Genomic DNA, 12,426 nt, shown 5'->3' on the forward strand with positions numbered 1-12,426 from the left:
TAGTGGGAGATAAAAAACAATGGTGTGTAACTAGCAACAGTGAGGTGTAACCATCATCAGTGGGGTGTAACTTACTGTAGTGGGGTGGGACTTACTATAGTGGGGTGTAACCTGCGATAGTGGGGTCTAACCTGCGATAGTGGGGTCTAACCTGCGATAGTGGGGTGTAACCTACAATAGTGGGGTGTAACCAGCACTGATTAGTAAACTGAAGATTCACTCATAATTAACTCATGTATGCCAAATCAGAGAAAGACCAAGTTGAGATTAGAGTTCAGAGACAATGTACTATCTTTTGTATAATCATTTGAATTGTATAGGTGTTTCATGCAATCAACAAAAGGCCTATGAGGATTGCAAAATTCATAATTGTGGGATTTCCCAATTAAATATGGGCTAAGTCCCAAGGGAACAACGCAAGGAAATAGGAGCTTGGAAGGAAACAAAATTGGCTAAGTATTGGCCTGAGCTTGTGCGAGAAGCAGTGAGATAGATAGAGATAGTGCAGAGGTTGCTTAGGCTTGAGAAAAGCATTGTAATCTTCTCATATATTTTATTAATGTAATATATAGATAGCATGGGGTTTTAGCTGTGGATTTCCAAAGAAAATCATTATGTTATGTGTGATTGAAGTGTTTCTCTTATATGCTTCATGATTTCTTCGATCGTTTATTGTTTCCGGTGATGAGTAGAGTAGATTAACTTGTTTTAGTAAATTACTATTAGCAGTTTGAATCTACAAGGAATTTCTACATGCTATCAAAGTTGAAATCACTATCAAAGAATATAATATGATTTTGTCTTTTGCAAGAGAAATCGAATTTGCAGTATCATACTGTAGAGCCAATAGGATGTCGTCTACGGATTGAGACTCGAATATGCCCTTGAGGGCAGTTCGAACTATATTTCTTGGAAGGACATGATGAAGGTAGTGTTGGAAGAAAACATGCTTAAGGAATTCATAAACAAAGATATTTCCTTAGCCAGTTGATCCTTAGGATCTGGCAGAGTGGAGAAAGTGTGTGGCAAAGGCGAGAAGGATTATCCCAGAAGGAGTTCGAGATCATATTGTCTCAAACCTCCACAGTAAGGAAACTCCATTTGCAATGTGGAAGACCTTGATAAACATGTTTCAAAATAATAGTGACCACAAGAATTGGAACTAAAGGACAAGCTCAGAAAGATCAAGATGGAGAAGGGCGACTCAATACCAAAGTAGATGACTAAGTTCACCCAATGTCAAGATGAGCTTGAAATTTTTGGTGTTATAGTTGCTGAAGACGAAATGTGAGCCTAGCACTTCGAGGCCTTCCTAAGAGCTAGCACAGTTACCCAGACTCAGTTAATAGGAGGGAGAAGCTACCAGAGTGGGATAAATTGTGGTATGACTTGGTACAAGAAGAGATTCAGCAGAAGACCAGAGATGGATCCTCATCCAAGCAAGATGATGAGGAGAAATGTGCCTTAGTTGGAAATGCGAAGAAAGGGAAGGGGAAGTCATCCCATTCGAAATCAGATTCAAATGAGGAAAGATGAAGGACTTGTCGAAGATTAAATATTTTCACTGTCACGCGCTGGGACACTATGCCACAAAGTGTCCGCACAAGAAAGCCGGTAAGAATCCCTCGGGAGGATCGGTAGGTGAAGCTCTTTCTTCACAATTCGAGTTGGATTTCACCCTCATTTCTTGCATGGTGACATTGATGATGGGTATTGTGTGGTACCTAAATAGTGGAGCCTTATTCCATATGAGCAAAAACAAATATTTATTCATTGACTTGGAGGAGAAGGACCTCTAGGTGCATTTCGAGCTAGGAGATAATGGTAGGTATAACACAGCCGACATCGTATTTTTACCCCTCAAAGGGAGTCTTGTACTCCTGTCACATTAAAATATGTCATGCATGTTCCAATTTTGAAGAAGAATTTGGTTTCAGTTTCCATGTTGGAGGATCGTGGTTAAAATGTGATATTTAGGAAGAGAAAGGCTTTCCTTCGTCACATAGGTTCAGGACAGGTGAAGCAGACTGGGGTTCAGGTGAAGAACCTCTAAAAATTGGATGTAGAAGACTGCGTTGCTTTAAGCACTAAAGTAGAGAAGTTGCAAAGTTGAGACATCGGTGAGTTGTGGGATAGAATATTGGGTCACTTGAACCATGAAACTTTGAAGATCATGTAACAACTTTCTATAGGACTTCCCAAGGGTACACTAGAGTAGAGAGACACATGCAAGGGGTGTACATTGGGGAAGTACACTAAAGCTTCCTTTCATGATAAAGACAAATGAGCACAAGCAATCCTTGATTGAGTTCACCCAAATGTGTGTGGACCATTTTTGATAGCTTCCATGGCCAAGCATAGGTATTATGTAATATTTGTTGATGATTTTTCTCATAAATGTTGGATTTTCTTCATGCAGAAGAAAGATCAAACGTTTACTAAATTTTTTGAATTTAAAGCACTTGTCGAGAAAGATATTGACAGGAAAGTTAAGGACCTTTGAAGTGATAACGGTGGAGAATATGTGTTGAATGAATTCAATAACTTATGTGCATCAGAAGGCATTCGACAAGACTTAATAGCACCTCATAACCCACAGAAGAATGGGGTGGCTGAAAGGAAGAACAAAAGTATTGTGGGAGTTGCACAAGTGATGTTACATGATCAGGGCCTACCATTGCACTTGTGGGCTCAAGCATGCAACACAATTGTTTATTTGCAGAACAACCCTCCTCAAATTCTCGGGATGAGTACACCAGAAGAATATTTTTTAGGTAAGAAACCAGATGTGGCACACTTCATGATCTTTGGTTCATCATTCTACTATCATGTTACCAAGGATGCACAGAAAAATATAGAGCCAACAACTGAGTTTGCTCATATTTGTGGGGTACACTGATACAACTCACACCTATTGGGTGTACCTTCCATCCAATAGGATGACAGTGGTTCTTAGAGATGTGAAGTTCGATAAAGAGAAGGCCATGAGATGTTCCCTTGAGAAGGAGATTTAGTTATGTGCAGATGAGGAGATTTTAGCTCCAAAGGAGGAACCTTAGGATGATGTGAAGCAGCCACATATAGAGGAGCAAAGAGTGGAAGCACACACTCATGCAAAGACTTCTAGAGATGGAAGGAAGCGCACTAGAGAGGTTGACAGATTGATGCATGATGCTAGAGAGAATGTGGGAGCACCCACATCACAATGTAGCCAAAGGAAGTCACCAGATTGGTACACTGGCTATGTGGCCCTGATGAGCAAGAGTATAGAGGTTGAGCCATCCTCATTCGAGGAAGCAGTGCATCAACTAGTATGGGTTGATGCCCTGGTTGAGGAGTATGAATCCATTATTAGAAACAGTGTTTGCGAACTAGTCCCAAGACCAACAGACAAGTTAGTGGTGAGTTCCAGTGGCTTTACAAGGTAAAGTAAGCAACATATGGGAGTGTGGAGAAACACAAGACCAGATTTGTGGCCAGAGGATTTTCTCAGGTGGAGGGAATTGATTACGATGAGACCTTTGTTCGAGTAGCAAGGTACTCTTCAATCAGATCTATTCTAGCACTATCAATGCAGATGGGATGGAAGATACATCAGATGGATGTGAAGACAAAATTCCTCAATGGTATGATTGAGGAAGAGGTGTATATTAAGCAGTCGGAAGGATTTGATACCTTCAACAGAGAGTCACATGTGTGCAGACTCAAGTAATCGTTGTATGGACTAAAACAAGCACCCCATGCTTGGTACACCGGGATTGATAGTTATTTCACTGGGTTGGGCTTCACCAAAAGTGAAGGAGATGTGAAACTTTCACATATTGTGGTTGAAGGTAAATTGTTGATTATAGTATTATATGTCGATGATTTGATTCTAACAGGTGATGAGAATCTGATAAAATCTTGCAAAGAGGATTTTTTAAGAGAATTCGAGATGAAGGGCTTGGGGGGTTCTTGCATTAATTTCTTGGTATGGAAGTATGGCAAGGAGATGGGGAACTTTTTGTCTCTTAGGGAAAGTATGCCAACGAGATATTGAATAAGTTCCACATGGAGAGCAACAAACCCATGGAGACTCCTTTAGTAGGTATTTGGAGGAAGGAAGATGCTACTTCAGGTGAAGTAGTGGAGGATACTATTAATAGACATATTGTGGGTTCACTTATGTATTTGGTGAACACATGACCAAACATGTGTTTTGCAGTTAACCAAATTAGTCAAGACATGGTTAATCCAACCAAAGTTTATTGGAAGGCAGCTAAACATGTGTTGAGATACCTCAGAGGCACCACCCAGTTTGTTCTTTGGTACAAATGGACAAAGGGAGTGAAGCTTCAAGGCTTCACAGATGCAGATTGGGCAGGAAGTCCATCCAACATGAAGAGCACATCAAGGGGAATATTCAGTATTGGGTCAGCAGCAGTTTCTTAGTACAACATGAAGTAGAGAACAGTTGCACTCAGTTCTGCAGAAGCGAAGTACATGGTTGCTAGTTAAGAAGCTTGTGAGGCTATATGGATGAGGAAGATCCTTGTTGGGTTATTTGGTTAGCATATGGATCCTACAGTGATTTACTGTGACAATTAGATTTGTATCAAACTCTCTGAGAATCCATTTTTTCATAATCGGTCCAAGCATATCAACATTCGGCATCACCATCTACGAGATTGTGTGCAGAGGAGAATCATGTTGCTAGAGTACATTCCTACTTAGGGGCACGATTTAGGTATTTTTACAAAGGCATTCTCAAGATGCAAATTTAAGTTTCATAGAAGCAGATCGAGGTAGCAGATAATCCCTTTCTTTTTGAGGGGGAGCATTGAAAATGCAACAAGAAAATCCTAATTTAATTTGTCCTTGAATTAAATTGTAATTCCACATCTCATGAAAACTTGTAATAGTTAACTAAGTTAATTTGACTTAGTTAGCTTAGTTTCTAGTTGAGGGTCTAACTAGAGTCATGTAGAGTGTCTCCTACAATTAGGAGCACTAGTTGAGTTAATTTTAAGTTGCAATTATTTAATTCAGTCTACCTGAGTTAAATTCAGTTAAACTAGTTTTAACTGATGGAGGAATTAGTGGGAGATCAGATACAGTGGGGTGTAACCAGCAACAATGAGGTGTAACCAGAAACAGAGAGGTGTAACTAGTAGCAATGAGGTGTAACCAACATCATTGGGGTGTAACTTACTGTAGTGGAGTGTAACTTACTATAGTGGGGTGTAACCTGCAGTAGTGGGGTGTAACCAGTTGTTGAAATGTGGCAACAAGAATATTCCAATTTTAATGTGTCCTTGAATTAAAATTGAGAGTTAAAATTCGAATTTAGTCTCACTAACTGCTTGAAAAATAATTAATTAATTCATCTTGAGTTAATTAGTTGGAGAAATTCAAGCTAGAAGTCTTTGTAAAGTCATACAACAATTATCCCTTAAATTAAGGAAGTTATCCCTTAATTAAGGAGATAAGGATGAGTTGTATTTTAGTTTTGATTAGTTATCTTAGTTAATTGAGTTAAGTCCAGTTAAATTAATTCCAAACAGTTTGAGGAACTAATTGTGAGTTCAGTCAGTTAATGCATGCATGCATGAAACTAGTGTACTCTAGATAACTGAATATTCTCTCACAAATAAGTCATGCATGTCAGTTCAGACAAAGACCCAGTTGAGATTAAAGGTAGGGACAGTGTACTATCAGTTGCAAGAATTTTCCAATAAGAAAATCTCTTGCATGCAGAAGGAATTCATTCCTTGAGATTTGCGCAGTTTTACAGTGTGTTGGAGCAGTGTGTGAGATCAATGTCACACAAGGTTACAGCTGGAGCACCCAAGGAAAACTGCGCAAGGAAATAGGAGGCTTGAATGACAGAGGAGAAGGCATGTGAGTTTTCTATTATGTCTATGAGCAGCAATGAGGGATTGTACTGAGAGCTAGATAGTTGTGAGAGCTAAAGTTGTTTGTAATCCTAAGATATTTCCACTTGTATGATAATACAAATAGCAGAGTTTTTAGCTGAGGTTTTCCCCAGAGTGTTTTTTTGTGTTTCATGTGTATTGATTCTTCTTCTTTTTTATATGTGTTATGTTTGATCTTGCTCAAATCAATTAAGCTTCCGCAAGTTTGATTGTAGAAGTAGATTAAGTATTTTGCTTTAGTTATATTGCATATTCAGGTTAATCTACAGTGATAATTTTCTACATGGTATTAGAGCAAAGGTGATCAGAGCTGTGAGAAGTATACTGAGAAGGGAAGCTCAAAGTTTGAAGTTCTTGGTTGTAGGTACAAAATCGTATTCTTATCACACCTCAAAGTTCACCAATGGCGTTCAATGGCTTGAGACTCGAGTATGCTCTGGATGGAAGCTAAAATTACATAGCATGGAAGGATCGCATGGAAGCGGTAGTAGAAGACAATGGTTTGAAGGTTTTCATTGATCAAGAAATCCCCAAGCTAGCTGCTGCTAATGCACAAGAATTAGCTGAATGGAAGAAGTGTGTGGTGAAGACGAGAAGGATTCTTCTGGAGGGAGTTCAAGACCATATTGTCTCGAGTCTCCATGGGAAGGATACTCTGCTTTCAATGTGGAAGACATTGAAAGACCTATATCAGAACAGTAGAGACCAAAGGAAATTGGTGCTCAAGGATGAGCTTCAGAAAATCAAGATGGAGAATGGCGACACTATTTCTACATATCTAAACAAGCTCACCACCTGCAGAGATGAGCTTGGTAGTGTGGGAATAATGATAGACGATGATGATATGGTGAGCCTTTCTCTCCTCAGTTTTCTAAAGAGCTGGAATAGTTACCAGGACTCTGTGAATGGAAGAGAGAAATTTCCGGATTGGGAACGACTGTGGTCAGATCTCATGTAGAAGGAGATCAGGAGGAGCACTCGAGATGGTTCTTAATCAAAGAATGATGATGAAGAAAATCTAGCCTTAAAAAGTAAGGCAAGGAAAGGGAAAGGGAAGGTTTCTCATTCCAAATCGAATTCTTCTCATGGAGGGAAGAAGATTGACAAATCTAAAGTGAGATGCTTTAATTGTCATGAGTTGGGCCATTATGCAACTAATTGCCTGTTGAAGAAATCCAAGAAGGGATCCTTAAACGGGAGTTAACGGCACCTCATAACCCACAGCAGAATGGGGTGGTCGAGAGGAAGAACAAGATGATTGTGGGGGTAGCTCAAGCGATGCTGCATGACCAAGGCCTACCACTTCATTTGTGGGCTGAGGCATGCAACATGGCAGTCTATTTTCATAATAGAAGCCCGCATCTCATTCTTTGGATGAAGACACCATAGGAAGCTTTCTCGAGGAAGAGATCAAATGTGGGTCAATTCAGGATCTTTGGCTCATCGGTATGTTGTCATGTGACCAAGGATTCCTGGAAGAAACTTGAGCTGACATCTAAGTTGGGAATACTTGTGGGGTACACAGATACACCTCACAACTATTGGGTGTACGTGCCTACCAGTAGGAGGACAGTGGTTCGTAGAGATATCAAGTTTGATGAGTAGAAAGCCATGCGAGTTTACCTTGAGAGGGAGCTCCAACTACAGGCTGTGGAGGGACTTTTGGTTCCTAAGGAGGAGGAGCCTCAGAATGATGCGGAGCAGCCGCATGAAGAGGTTCCAGGAGTGGAGACATCCACTCAAGTAGAGTCTTCCAGAGAGGGACGGAAGCACACAAGAGAAGCTGACAAATTGTTGTCGGATGCGAGAGAGAATGTGACCATCTTCTCAGCACAGATAGAGGAGGTCGCCTGATAGGTACACTAGATACATGGCCCTTGTTGGGGAATGTGTTGATACCAAGCCATCTTCCTTTGAGGAAGAAGTGCAGAAGCCGATTTAGGTTGATGATATGGTGGAGGAGTATGACTCCATAGTTCAGAACAGTATCTAGGATGTGGTTCCAAGACCAGAGAACAAGTCAGTTATGAGTTCTTGTTGGGTTTACAAGGTAAAGCAAGCTGTTGATGGTAGTGTGGAGAAACATAAGGCAAGATTTGTTGCTCGTGGTTTCTCACGGGTCAAGGGGATTGACTACGATGATACTTTTTCTCATGTAGCAAGGTACTCATCTATCAAATCGATGTTGGCACTATCAACATAGATGGGTTGGAAGATCCATCAGATGGATGTGAAGACTGCATTCCTCAATGGCAAGATTGAGGAAGAGGTGTATATAGAGCAGTCGGAAGGTTTTGAGACCTTTGATCGTGAGTCACTTGTGTGCGAACTCAAGAGAGATTTGTATGGGGTGAAGCAAGAACCTTGTGCTTGGTACACCAGGATCGATAACTACTTCACCGGGTTGGGCTTCACAAAGAGTGAAGAGGATGTGAACCTGTACTAGATCATAGTAAAAGGTAAGCAGTTGATCATTGTTCTTTATGTTGATGATCTCATATTAACAGGTGATGATCAGTTGATCATGTCTTGCAAGGAGGACCTTGCAAGAGAATTTGAGATGAAAGACATGGGTCTCATGCACTACTTCCTTGGCATGGAAGTGTGGCAGAAGGATGGGGAGTTGTTTGTGTCTCAAGACAAGTATGCCAATGGGATACTCAGGAGATTCCACATGGAGAAGTGCAAGCCCTTGCAGACTCCTCTAGCAGGTAACTGGAGGAAGGAGGATGCTACTTCAGGAGAAGTAGTAGAAGCTACTGTGTATCGGCATCTTGTGGGTTCACTGATGTACTTAGTGAACACACGACCAGATTTCTGCTATGCGGTGAACCAGTTGAGTCAGGCTATGGTTCAGCCTACCAAGATGTTTTGGAAGGCAGCTAAACATGTTTTTAGATACCTTAGAGGCACGTCTGAGTATGGATTATGGTATAGATAGATAGAGGGAGTGAAACTATAGGGCTACATAGATGCAAATTGGGCAAGGAGTCCATCAGATCGGAAGAGCACATCAGGAGGAATTTTAAACCTTGGGTTAGTTGCATTTTCTTGGTACAGCAGGAAACATAAGTCGGTTGCACTCAGTCAGCAGAGGCTAAATACATGGCTGCAAGTTAGGCAGCATGTGAGGCCATTTGGGTGCGGAAAATTCTAGTTGGTTTGTTTGATCAGAGGATCGATCCGACTATGATGTATTGTGACAATTAGAGCTATATCAAACTCTCTGATAATCTAGTATTTCATGACAGGTCCAAGAAAATTGACATTCGGTATCATCATCTCAGAGACTATGTGGTGAGGAGGATCATGTTGTTGCAGCATATTTTGACCGAGGAGCAAGATGTTGGCATTTTGACTAAGGCATTGTCAAAGTGTAAATTCGAGTTCCATAGAGACAGGATTGAGGTCGCAGATAATCCCTTTCTTTTTGAGAGGGAGTGTTGAAATGTGGCAACAAGAATATTCCAATTTTAATTTGTCCTTGAATTAAAATTGAGAATCAAAATTCGAATTTAGTCTCACCAGCTGCTTGAAAAATAATCAATTAATTCATCTTGAGTTAATTAGTTGGAGAAATTCAAGCTAGAAGTCTTTGTGAAGTCATACAACAATTATCCCTTAAATTAAGGAAGTTATCCCTTAATTAAGGAGATAAGGATGAGTTGTATTTGAGTTGTAATTAGTTAGCTTAGTTAACTAAGTTAAGTCCAATTAAATTAGTTCCAAATAGTTTGAGGAACTAATTGTGAGTTCAATCAGTTAATGCATGCATGCATGAAACTAGTTTACTCCAGATAACTGAATATTCTCTCATAAATAACTCATGCAAGTCAGTTCAAACAATGACCCAGTTGAGATTAAAGGCAGGGACAATGTACTATCAGTTGCAAGAATTTTCCTGTAAGAAAATATCTTGCATGTAGAAGGAATTCATTCCTTGAGATTTGCTCAGTCTTATAGTGTGTTGGAGCAGTGTGTGAGATCAGTGTCATAGAAGGTTACAGATGGAGCACCCAGGGAAAACTATGCAAGGAAATAGGAGGCTTAGAGGACAGAGGAGAAGGCATATGAGTTGTCTATTCTGTCTATGAGCAGCAGTGAGGGATTGTACTGAGAGATGGATAGCTGGAGAGCTAAAGATGTGTGTAATCCCGAGATATTTCCACTTGTATGATAATATAGATAGCGGGGTTTTTAGCTGAGGCTTTCCCCAGAGTACTCTTATGTGTTTCATGTGTATTGATTCTTCTTCTCTATTATATGTGTTCTATTTGATCTTGCTCAAATCGATTAAGCTTCCACAAGTTTGATGTATCAGTAGATTAAGTATTTTTCTTTAGTTATATTGCATAATCAGGTTAATATATAGTGAGAATTTTCTACACCTGCAGTAGTGGGGTGTAGCCAGAACTTATCAGTAAACTGAAGATTCACTCATAATTAACTCATGCATGTCAGATCAGAGAAAGGCCCAATTGATATTGGAGTAAATGGATAGTGTACTGAAAGTTGTATAATCATCTAAATTGTATAGGTTGTGCATGCAATCAAAGAAAGGTATATGAGGATTTCACAATTCATAATTGTGGGATTTCACAATTAAATATGGGCTAATTCCCAGGGGAGCAATGCAAGGAATTAAGATCTTGACAGGGAGTAGAATGGATAACTATTGGCTTTAGCTTGTTTGGGAAGCAGTGAGATAGATAGACATGGTGTAGAGGTTGTTGGGATTGAGCAAAGCATTTTAATCTTCTCATATTTTCTGATTAATGCAATATATAGAAAGCAATGGTTTTTAGTTGTGGCTTTACCTAGAAAATCATTGTGTTATGTGTGATTGAATTCTTTCTCTTATATGCTTCGTGATTTCATTGATATTTTATTGTTTCCACGATGAGTAGAGTAGATTCAAGTCTATTGTTTTAGTAAATTACAATTAGTAGTTTGAATCTACAAGGAATTTCTACACTGACCTGCTACTCAGTCCATGCACACCTACTCCACAGCCACGAACAACACGACCACCCCACTGATACCTTGCACCTCCCCTACAATCATGACCTTCACCCAATTTCATAACCATGCCACCTTCCGCTCTCACTCCTCGGTTGAGCCATGCAGTAGACCGACCCCTCCACGACACCTTCTCCAAACTACCCGAGCCGCACCAATTGGATGAGACACCTGACTTCTAAGAGTGGACTTGATAACTCCTCAGAACAAGTTGCATGATACAAACACAGAAGGACACCCCCCAAATGAGACCCACTATTTGTTGCTCACCCTTCCACCACACCAGATGCTAGCAAGGGCCTGGCTCCAACCTTGTAATAACCAACAACAACCACCCGTGCAAAACTAGACACCACCACCTGCAGACTTAGAAAGAGGAGATTTCAACCACATTTGGCTTCCACACCATCCAGTCTACCACCTCTACCACTTCTTTTACATAGAAATACCATAGGGTAGAAACACTAGCCTCTTGACAACACCCCAAATCCCAGAACCCCGAGAGCCCAACCAGGGCCAAGTTACACCGAGATCCAATGTCACCAGACCCTTCAGGAATTCCCGGAAACTAATAAAATTCACCTAAATAAACATGCAACCACCCAATCATCCAACTGCATATGAAGCAGGCCAACTAAGAACCCTACTATCACCTTTGTCAATAGAAATCCACCCCGAGACCAAGGAAAAATTCTCCCAATAATCAAACAATAGAGAGAACGAAGAAGAGACCATAAAGAGGAGAAATAACATAGGACTCACTATGATAGAAGGTCCACAACACCAATTCAACCACATAAAACCTTGAGGCACCACTCTATAGTGCGCCACTAAAAAAGATACCAAGATCAACCACCCTTCCCTGAGAGAATTCGCAACACGAAGACTAGAACAAAGAAAAGGACCCTAACGGACAAACTTTTAGCTTTCAAAGAGCATACCGAGTGGGTGGAACGACGACATAGAAATCACCACCACTCCAAGATTACCCAAGTTTTAGAAGACCCATCCAAATTGCAGCAGCCTAGAGAAATATCATGCAGCCTCCATACAAGAAGCCCCATATAAATTTTACTAGTCCCTGCATGTGTCATTAAACTCCCGACCTACCAGCATGACTTTCAATGGGGGTCGAATGAAATTTCCCACGCTTCAGATAGCATTTCATCTTACGTCTTGTATACCGATAAATTAGATGTGTTGTCCTCCTCCCCATCTTCCTTCTATGGTTTTTCATTGCCCACGTGTTGGGCCTATCTCAGAGATAGACACCACATCTGGATATATATATATATATATATATATATATATATATATATAATTTGGGATTAATTCAACTATATCATTTAAATTTAAAAAGTAGTTTTAATGACTTTAATAACATATATATTTTTAATATTTATATAAAAAGTAAAACTTAAATTTAACTAATTCTAAATTATTTTAACTACATCATTTAAATTTAAACAATTAAAATTATAAATTAATTTTA

This window comes from Pinus tabuliformis, chromosome 5_2, assembly GCF_031772625.1.
Source record: "Pinus tabuliformis cultivar Carrire ecotype Pingquan chromosome 5_2, CPIR1, whole genome shotgun sequence".
Classification (NCBI taxonomy): domain Eukaryota; kingdom Viridiplantae; phylum Streptophyta; class Pinopsida; order Pinales; family Pinaceae; genus Pinus; species Pinus tabuliformis.